This window comes from Myotis brandtii, unplaced genomic scaffold, assembly GCF_000412655.1.
Source record: "Myotis brandtii unplaced genomic scaffold, ASM41265v1 scaffold131, whole genome shotgun sequence".
NCBI lineage: Eukaryota > Metazoa > Chordata > Mammalia > Chiroptera > Vespertilionidae > Myotis > Myotis brandtii.
The window spans coordinates 2,757,501-2,767,202 of NW_005354632.1; the positions used below are offsets into that span (position 1 = coordinate 2,757,501).

Sequence of the window (9,702 nt, forward strand, 5' to 3'; positions counted from 1 at the left end):
CTCATCGATGTTTCTCTCTCTCTCTATCCCTCTCCTTTTCTCCCTCTCCAAAAATTAATAGAAACATGTATTTAAATTTAAAAAAATAAAAACTAGTACAGCAGGTCCTCAGAAAACATTTCTTTATAGCATTGATGAAGTGCCATTTATATCAACTAACCTACAATAAAATTGGTTTTATCATGCGTTACTTCACCATGTTCCAAGAACCTGTCGATGACATTAACTGAGGACTTACTATACTCTAAGGAGGATACCTGTCTGCCCACTATTGAGCATTATGGGCTGTAAAGTGTATTCCCTGGTCTGCATAAATGATGGTCAGCCATCCAAATTGGTACAATTATCTTCTGTTCTGGTTCTTTTATAGCACTCTGAGCATTTGCATCTACCATCAGACAAGCAAAGACAGTCCACAGTCAGTAACTATTCCTGCCAGGACCCATTTGTAGCCGCCTAGGGCTATATCAGTATCACATGCCAGCTAAGTTCAGGGCCTTCACACCTGGGAATGTACCACATAGCCATCTGCGGTGTATCTTTCCCCAGCGGACAGAAGAGAGCTTACTGGCATTTTGAGCTCAAAGGGTGCAAGAGGAACACGTCTAGATGCGGCCCATCTTGCACGGCTGCAGTGCCTCCATATCCACCAATTTCACAGACCCAGGTGGCCATCTCAAGCAAGCACACAGGGATATTTACTTGTTGAATCCAATCATCTTCTGAACCTGGAAAGGGTCTGATGGTAACCAACATGTCTTACTTTAATGCACCCCTCAAAGTCTCACAGTGATTTCCACAGGACTATCTGTGCCCCATATGGGTAGCCCTTTAATAAGCCAGGTTTTCATTGCTTTTCTGCCTGACCATACAGTCAGGCCATTGGCCATTGCCCATGAGTCAGTAAAAACCCAAACATTGCCCTGGTGGGTATGGCTCAGTTGGCTGAGCCTTGTTCCATGCACCAAAAGGTCACCGGTTCAATTCCCAGTCAGGACACATGCCCAGGATGAGGCTCGATTCCCAATAGGTGGTGTGCAGGAGGCAGCCAAGGGATGTTTCTCTTTCACATGGATGTTTCTCTCTCCCTCTCCCTCAAACAGGATGTTGTCTAGTCATCTTGGAACTGCCATCCACAAACCAAGCAGCCCCTTGTTGGTCACTTAGGAGCTGTTTGTAGGACAATGCCCAAGGGACGATAGAATCTAGCAGCTCCTCACACAGTTCCAAAGTCAGTCGAGGGGAAAAGGCTCTCTGCTCGTGAGCATCTCCTCCTTGTGTTCCCCAGGTGGCATGATCCTGCATAAACCATTTCCGTTTTATTATGGAAATTCCTGGGCACTGTCCTCCCTACTGGAGTGTTATCTGACATTATTATGCAAGACGTCATGAGTATTTCAGGTTTCAAGATTATTTTATGACTTTTAGTCACGATGGTGGTTTCAATTAATGTCCAACAGCAAGCCAATAACTGCCCTTCAAATGGAAATGCTCTAGTTCAAAGTCCTAGGAGTCGTTGCCAGTAGGCACTCACAGGCTTTTGCCCTAAGCTCAGCCTACCGTATGCATAGAGTTATCCCACAGAGAATTTGTCCATACCAGCACTCCAGTTTCTACTCTACACTGTGTAGACTAGAGCAATCTTACTGGTTCCCATTTAGAATGTCCAACCAATATTGCCTGAAGAGTAGATTTACATACCTTCTATTTTACAATATTGAGTAGAGAAAACATTCCCCGGTCAGATACAGTGTCCATCTCCATAACCACTTCTCCTACAAACTTGTACCTTACATTCCTCACTGCAACCTCCTTTAGGACATTATTAACAGGCTTTAGTTTTACAATACCAGGTAAGGGTAATGTTCCCCAGCCAGACTTAATGTCCATTCCCACAATATATTCAGATAAAGGAGACATAACTTCTTTAAATAAAGTCTATTTACATTCCAACTTTTGCCCAGCTGGCATGGCTCAGTGGCTGAGAGTTGACCTATGAACCAGGAAGTCACGGTTTGATTCCCAATTAGTGCACATGCCCAGGTAGCGGGCTCGATCCCCAGTATGGGGCATACGAGAGGCAGCCAATCAATGATTCTTTCTCATCATTGATGTTTCTGTCTCTCTCCCTCTCCCTTCCTCTCTGATATCAATAATATATTATGAAAGTTGGAATGTTTAATTTATATGTATGTATATATACATACATATAAATTAAACATTCCAACTTTCATAACGTCCTCTCAATTATATCATGGTTTCACCAATGGGTTTGGTACCACGGCATAAGAGGTTCCCATATTAAGGAATCCTGAAAACTTCTCCAATTCCTGACCATTGTACCCACTCTTGTGCAAGAAGCTTTGGATCCCCACCACCACCACCACCACCCTCATCAGCTGAACCAAGGGACCCTGGCCCTTTAGTCAATTTTTATCTAATTTAATGTGCCTTACCAATGCCTCAAGAAATTGCTGGTCAGGTTTCTCATGGTAACCTCTGCCTTTGGATTTTTAAATTTCTCCAAACTGAAGTAAATAGAGCAGACTTATCCAGGGCTCTGTAATGTTGGAGAGCCTCTTGGCCTGCTCAAACTTAGGTAGTCTTATGTGAAAACCTTTGTTTTTACCCTCTCAATGTCTGCTTTATTCACCCCATTTTTCTTTTTTTAGAAACTGTTTATTTGCTATCAATTTTATTTCCATTCTGTTACGAGTCCATGGAAGAACAGCTTAAGACCACTCAGTGGTTATTCCTACCCATTTGGTGGCCTGAGCATGGGGGCTACCGACAAGTCTTCAGTGGCAAGCTAAACACGCTTCTTCAGTAGGAAACTGCGCACCTTCAGACCAATCTGTGACCTCAGTCTGCAACCTCAGGCTGAGCAGCAGTGAACTCGGGAGCTGGAGCCATCCATTCACCCTGAAATTCCTCCTTGGTCACAGCCTTTCAATCTCTTCACGATCTCTGTAAAGGTCAAGATCAGGCATGACCTCCCATGGGTGTTCACAGATGGTGCCATGCATGTGCAGTACTTCCTAGGGCAGCATCCACCACATCAGACCCACTGAGGGAGCCCCTGTGTGTTGCAATGTCCTTCAGTGCAGAGGAGAGTCTGTTACACAGACCAATGGTAGGCAAGTTAACATAAGACGCCTCTGTGAGAGGCTGGGGGTCAGCCCTGGGATCAATAACAACCAGAAGTCTCAGCTTCCAAAGGCTGCCTGGATCTGGTTGGTGAAGGTTCCAGGAGTGAAGTGGCCGGCAAGAGGAGCGGCTCCAGTGGCAGCAGCAAACTTCAGCACAGTTCACGGACCAGTATTCCTGGACCATATGACACTGACATCAGCGAAGTTTTCAATGGCAACAGTGGCACCAGCAGCTGACAGCAGAAGCTTCTCCCAGGTTCCCTTCAGATTTATGATGCAGATGACATCACTCTTCCTTTGTGGATGTACCGTTCCATCTAGAACTCAAGGTTGATGCCACCAAAGTGGGTTCCTGCTGCACGCAATTTGAGGACAGCCTCTTCTTTCATTTGCAGGACATCAAGGGGTCTGAGCATTGTGAAAGTTTCCCTTTAAGTTACCTGGGAACCAAGACCAAAGCCAAATGGGCCCTTCCCTGGGTAGCACAAAAAGACCGCCGCATTTTAAAAAATGATTTTTATTGATTTTTAGACAGAGAGGAAAGGAGAAGAGGAAACATCGATGTGAGAGTGAACATCAATCAGTTGCCTCCTACATGCCCCTCCAGGGGATCACACCTGCAAGCAACCCGGGCATGTGCCCTGACTAGGAATTGAACTGGCCACCTTTTGGTGCATAGGATGATGCCCAACCAAGCAAGCCACACCAGCTAGTGCCCACTATAGCTTTTAAGGAAGAGAGAGAGGAAAAGACAGAAACATCAATGATGAGAGAGAATCATCAATCAGCTGCTTCCTACACGCCCACTACTAGAGATAGAGCCCAAAACCCAGGCATATGCCCTGACTGGGAATCAAACCCTGACCTCCTGGTTCATGGGTGGACGCTCCACCACTGATCCACACTGGATGGGCTCACCTTCTTTCTTAATAACCATTTAAACTTTTCTGCCTTGCTAAGACCAGTCTACTGACTCTGTCCTTTGCTTTTCTTCATTCTCCTATTAATTAACCTAATATTTTTATTAGCATCTATGAAACCCAGAAGCAAAGCTGAGAGAGCAAATTCACAAGGCTTCCCCAACTATCCCTTGGTTTTACAGCAGTTGGGACTCTTTTTCATGGGGTGTCCATGTAAAAGAGTTCCCCTTAACCACAGCATTTACCATGAACTCAGTAACAGGCACATTCAGCAAGTGCCTATGGGATTATCATAAAAATCCAACAAAGTTTATACAGAAAACATACTATCTACTTCATCTGGGGTGTTCCACTTGACATTTATGGGGGAAATGGGCAGTTAGTCCCCTTTCTCAGGGTAAACAGATCTTACAGTGGCTTTTACGCAGCCCACCAGGCTGGCTGTTCCCTTGGGAATGACCTGCTTTGTGTCTGGATCACATATAGCCATCTGTGATTGTTCCATAACGAGCTATAAATCCTGCATCAACCCAAACATGCTCTTCCCCTATTGTGGCATTTAAAACCAGATACTGCTCCTAAATTAATTACTCTCACAGAACATCTTACTAACGGATGTTCTTCAGAAAGCTATTACTGATCCACAATATGAAACAACTTCTTCACACTATACTCCCTGGTTTCAAATAGTTTCTTGGTTTTGCCCTTACCTCACACCAAGTGCCTTCTTAGTGACCAGAAGTCTAGAGGTACTTTCTGTTGTCCTTACCTAATTTTTCCCTTGGGGTTAGTGACCAAAGCTCAGACTCACTGAAATGTGAGTTTGGTCTAGGATCAAGGTCTGACTCAGCACACTCTTTTAGTTTCATTTTAGCTATTACAGATAATAGCCAAGGGATTGAACCAATGTCCTGGTAATTGGATCCATCTCTAATCTCCATTGGTGACTTTTATCTTTAGTACCTAAGAGCAGCACAGCTACTGCTCCATACCATGGGCAACCAAATGGCCACCGAGGAATCAAAGGTGCCACATTCCCCACTCTTTTATCCTTTTTTTCCCCCCCAAACTACGTTTCCATGAGCCAGGGTCATTCTAGCAAATCTCACTTATGTGACACCAAATGTCCAGGAAAAATTCCATGTTAAAAGAAAAAAATATCATTTGTTAAAACCCAGTAAGGAAGACCTTATTCAAAGTGGTGCCCTGATATGTAATCTAATGAAAGCTGTGGACCAAATTTTAGGTGAGTGACCAAGGAGATATCTAGCAGCTGTCTGGATGTCTCCAAAGCCCATCTAACTAACCAAAACATCCAGTCTATTCCAGGTTTTTCAGCCTTCTGGGGTCCCTAAGTCCCTAGACAGCCCCCAGTGGAGGGCAAGGAGCCCCAAGTTTAAGTGACAATAGAGATGGGCAGGGAAAAAGGTCTGGTCTGGTGGACAGAGGGATGGAGGAGAAAGGGTTTGGAGGGAGACATATCAAAGGACTCAAGAAAACTAGAGGGAAGACTGAAGGTGGTATGAGGAGAAAGGAACAGCTTCTACAATGGGAAGGGAGAGGTCTTAGAGGAGCCAGCTTGAGATGGCAAGTTTCCCCAAGAGGCCAATGAAGTTTCATATTATTCTCAGCAAAAGCATGCCAACAAAAATGGAGGTAGACAGAGTTGGTGGAACAGGGGTTCAACCAGAGAGAGAGCCAGGAAGAAGAGTCTCCCAGCCCAGTTGTTACTTTTCAAACAAAGAAGCCTAGGACTCTAACCCATCTTTTTTCAAACAGCTGCGTGCTTGGGACTCTAACCCAGCCTGTGTTTATCTAGGACTCCATCCCATCATCTGGAGCAGCAGTTGCCAACCTTTGGGACCTCACGGACCACCAGTGGTCCGCAAACCACCGGTTGGCGACCGCTGTTCTGGAGTACACACAGAATCTAAGAATCCAATCTGTCCTTACCAGCTTCCACGGACGTTTGTCCGGAGCAATGGTTCAGGAGTCGGACTCACCAATGGATCCCCGATCCATCAGTCAGGAGGAAGATAAAGGCTTCAAAGGTATGCACTTTTAGGGTCCTGGGTGAGAGGTCCGGGGGTCCAATGATGAATCTGATCCTATGGGTGTTGTGGCACATAACTGTTAAAAGGAAAATAATATTCAATGATACTTGTTAACGCATGGTAGGAAAGACCTTGGGGAATGGGGAGCTAGGCATAGGGACCACTGCAATGAAATTTTTTAATGTAGGTAAGAGACTGGGCTCAATGCCAAATGCTGCCTGTGTATATGGGAATTTAAAGCTAAGGAGCAGAGTTGGGTCAGTGGATAAAAAATACTAAGAGAAAACATCAGGGGTAAGAAGGCTTTAACTAAACAGACCTAACAGGATTCTTGCTAAAAAATAAAAAATAAATAAAAAGGTCAGAGTGATCAGACATCACCTGGGACATGGTATAGGGAAGGACCCCAATCCAGTATCGAGGATAGGGGCTTCTTGCTAAACTGACATGGCAGGGTTCTTGCTAAAATTGCATTTTACAAGGACGTGCATAGATGGCCAAGGAGAAGGTTCAGGAACCTGGCTAAACTTTGATCAAGCAAAAAATGTTTATCACCTGTTTCTTCCTTTACTCACACACATAATACTTCTGATGCCAGATGTGTGAGTTTTTTCTCTTCCCCACACCAATCAATTCTCCAACACCAGCCAGGTGTCCTGCAATTCAATGCAATTCCAACACTAACTACAGTTAGTGCAGACCTCACTGAGTAAAGGCTCAGTCCCACAAGACTGCACCCCCAGTTCAGGCACTAATCACAGGTAGTAAGACCCCATGTTACCCAGAATTTGTCCAACTTGGCTACAAATCAGAGGTTCCCATGACCCCGTCATTAGATTCCATCACCTGCACAGCTCACAGAACTCAGAGAAACACTTACATTTACTGGTTTATTATATAACAAAAGATACGACAAAGGACACAAACAGCAGGTGAAGAGATACATAGGGTGAGACCTACAAGGGTCCAGTAAAGGAGCTCCTGTCCCTTTGGAGGTGGGGTGCACCACCCTCCTGGCACGTAGATCTGTTCACCAACCTCCGAGATTTGGGGATTTTTTAAAAAAATATATTTCTTTATTGATTTCAGAGAGGAAGGGAGAAGGAGAGATACAAACATCAATGATGAGAGAGAATCATTGATTGGCTGCCTCCTGCACGCCCCCTACTGGGGATCGAGCCCGCAACCCAGGCATGTGCCCTTGGCTGGAATCGAACCTGGTACCCTTCAGTCCGCAGGCTGACGCTCCATCCACTGAGCCAAGCCGGCTATGGCGAGATTTGGGGATTTTTATGGTGACTTCATCACATAGGCACATTCAACTATTAACTCAATCTCCAACCCTTTTCCCCTTCCAGGATAAAGGGGAGAGGGGCTGAAAGTCCCAAGCTGCTTATGACAGATCGGTCTTTCTGGTGACCGGACCCCATCCTGAAGCTATCTATCCAGGAGCCAACCAAGAAGTGTCTCTTTAGATCAAAAGACACTCCTATCACCCAGGAAATTCCAAAGGATTTAAGAGCCTTGTGTCAGAAAACAAGTTCAAAGACCAAATATTAAAAAGAAAGAAGCTTCTAGAACTCTTGTCCCTTAGGAAATTACAAGGGTTTCAGGAGCTCTGTGCCAGGAACCAGGGCAGACATATTTCAAAAACCAGGATTAATAAATTTTGTCCACGATCTTTTTGATGATGGCCACAAATTTGAGCATTGGAGTTTGAATCACTAATATATTTAAGCACTGCATGTGTTTGAAAATTACATAAAGAAACCCATGTGTATCGGGTGATTTTATAGCTGAAGGCAACTTACGAAGACTGTTACGTTTCTCCGTTTATAACAGCACAAGCCCACCTTTTAAAATGTTAAGAGTTGTTCTGCTTTTGTAAGACTTCCCTCCAATTACATTTCTCCAACAAAATTGCTCTCCAAGGCATTTCACTTCAACTGAAAAATGTCAATTTCATTCTAGAACATTTAAAAATTTTGAATGTCATTTGGCTTTAGGAAATTTATCTCAATTAAACAAAAATCATACCTAGACACAAAATACATGTCTCTTACATAAAACTATTTCTAATTATTGTTTACCTACCAATGGCGCATCTTAAAAAGTGGGGCATATTTATTTCAATTACAGCTGAATGAAGTTGTGTTGTTTTGAAACCTGCACCAAAGTTATTCTATCGTAATCAGTTAGCTGTTCCAAGAATTTTTTACAAAAAGGCACTTGCTGCATTACAACGATGCTGTGCTAGGTTTAAAAAAACTATGCTGAACATTGATATAAATGTTTAAATTTTATTTGCATCAAGAGAACCAAACTAGCTACCGGTGTCACATCTTAAAGCCACAGAACGCATTTTATTATATTGCACACCTATGCTATTACAGCATTTGGTTTTTTTAAATTACTTCATTTTCTCAAGGAATTTATGAGGTAGCTGTCTTTCCCATCTATCCTAACCTATTTGCAAATGTATAAATAAGCTCTGTGGCAGAGAGAGAGACCTTCAATTTGCACACTACTTTCCACTGAAAATCCAAACAGACCCTCACATTTTAATTGCACCTCAAGCTATTCTTTCTTGTGACTCTTTTTTGGAGACAGCTGTACCGGAAGTCCGCCAATTAATAAATGAATGACTCAGTTAGTGGCAGAGAAATAACTGTACGCTGGAGGTTAAGAAGGCCCATCGTTTCAGCATTTAGTAGCGACTGTGGCTCCTAATGCCCCAGGCTGACTCGGACCCATGAGCTCCCCCGTCAGTGCCACTACACAGGCCTGTCAAAAGCGGCGCAGGCAGGGAGTCTCCGCAAGAATTCAACCAATCACTGCACTTGCTTCTCATACATAAACAAAGAGGGCTGCTTTTTAGATTCCCTGCCACGAGAAATGCACCTGAAAACAATTAAAACACAACATGATTTTGTAAAGAATACTCCTTTTCTAAATGAGACCACGAATGCTACTAATAAAGGTATTTGTTCGGGGTAGGACTGGCTCTCCGAACACATTTAGTTTTAATCTTGTAACGTATCAAAACTGCGGCACAGGAGGAGCCAAAATGCGAACTAGGGACAAAAGGCAGCTGGGGTCTTCGGCGGTCGTGTTTATAACACCCACACGCCCGGGACCGTTCGAGCTGAGCACACACTGGATGAGGCAGCCCGAAGTGGGCGAGGGCCGCCCGCCCCCCGCGTCCACAGTCAATGCCGGTGCCCAGGCCCGTGGAGCCCTAACACCACCGCCCCAGCTCCACCCACCCAGGGCCCACAGCCACGCGGGTCTCCATGAGTCTCCAGAACCTCAGCTGCAGGTTTCTGGGCCCCGTCGCCAAAGTTCACAGCATCCTAATGGCGTTTCTCTTCAGAACCTGGGCTCCCGACCGCGCCCTCCGACCAGGCCTGTCCCCACCTTGGAAGGGGAGCGCCCCTCTCCAGAGACGTCCCCACCCCCGTTCGGCCACTCTACTCACAGGCTGGCGGCGTCGGGGGGCAGGGGGCTCGACAGCGCCCTCCAGCTCGGCGCCGGCAGTTTCCTGCGACTGCAGTCCAGCAGAGGGCTCTGGCAGGAGCA

The 9,702-nt window shown here is 45.1% G+C and overlaps 1 protein-coding gene and 1 pseudogene across 2 annotated transcripts in view; one reads left to right on the plus strand and one right to left on the minus strand.

The window, feature by feature from the left end:
• LRIG2 (leucine-rich repeats and immunoglobulin-like domains 2) overlaps nucleotides 1-9,702 on the minus strand; it is a 111,212-nt gene that overhangs the window by 34,763 nt on the left and 66,747 nt on the right. Inside the window, exons 1-2 of one of the 2 annotated variants that reach the window (XM_005859987.2) lie at nucleotides 9,602-9,680; nucleotides 6,023-6,199 (exon numbers count right to left, since the gene is read on the minus strand). The gene's annotated coding sequence lies outside the window, so the exon portion shown is untranslated. Of the gene's footprint in view, nucleotides 1-6,022; nucleotides 6,200-9,601 lie in introns of those variants that run through there. The other variant, XM_014534573.1, reaches the window with a different exon arrangement.
• The window catches only part of LOC102260366, a 41,220-nt pseudogene continuing 37,568 nt past the window's right edge, over nucleotides 6,051-9,702 (plus strand).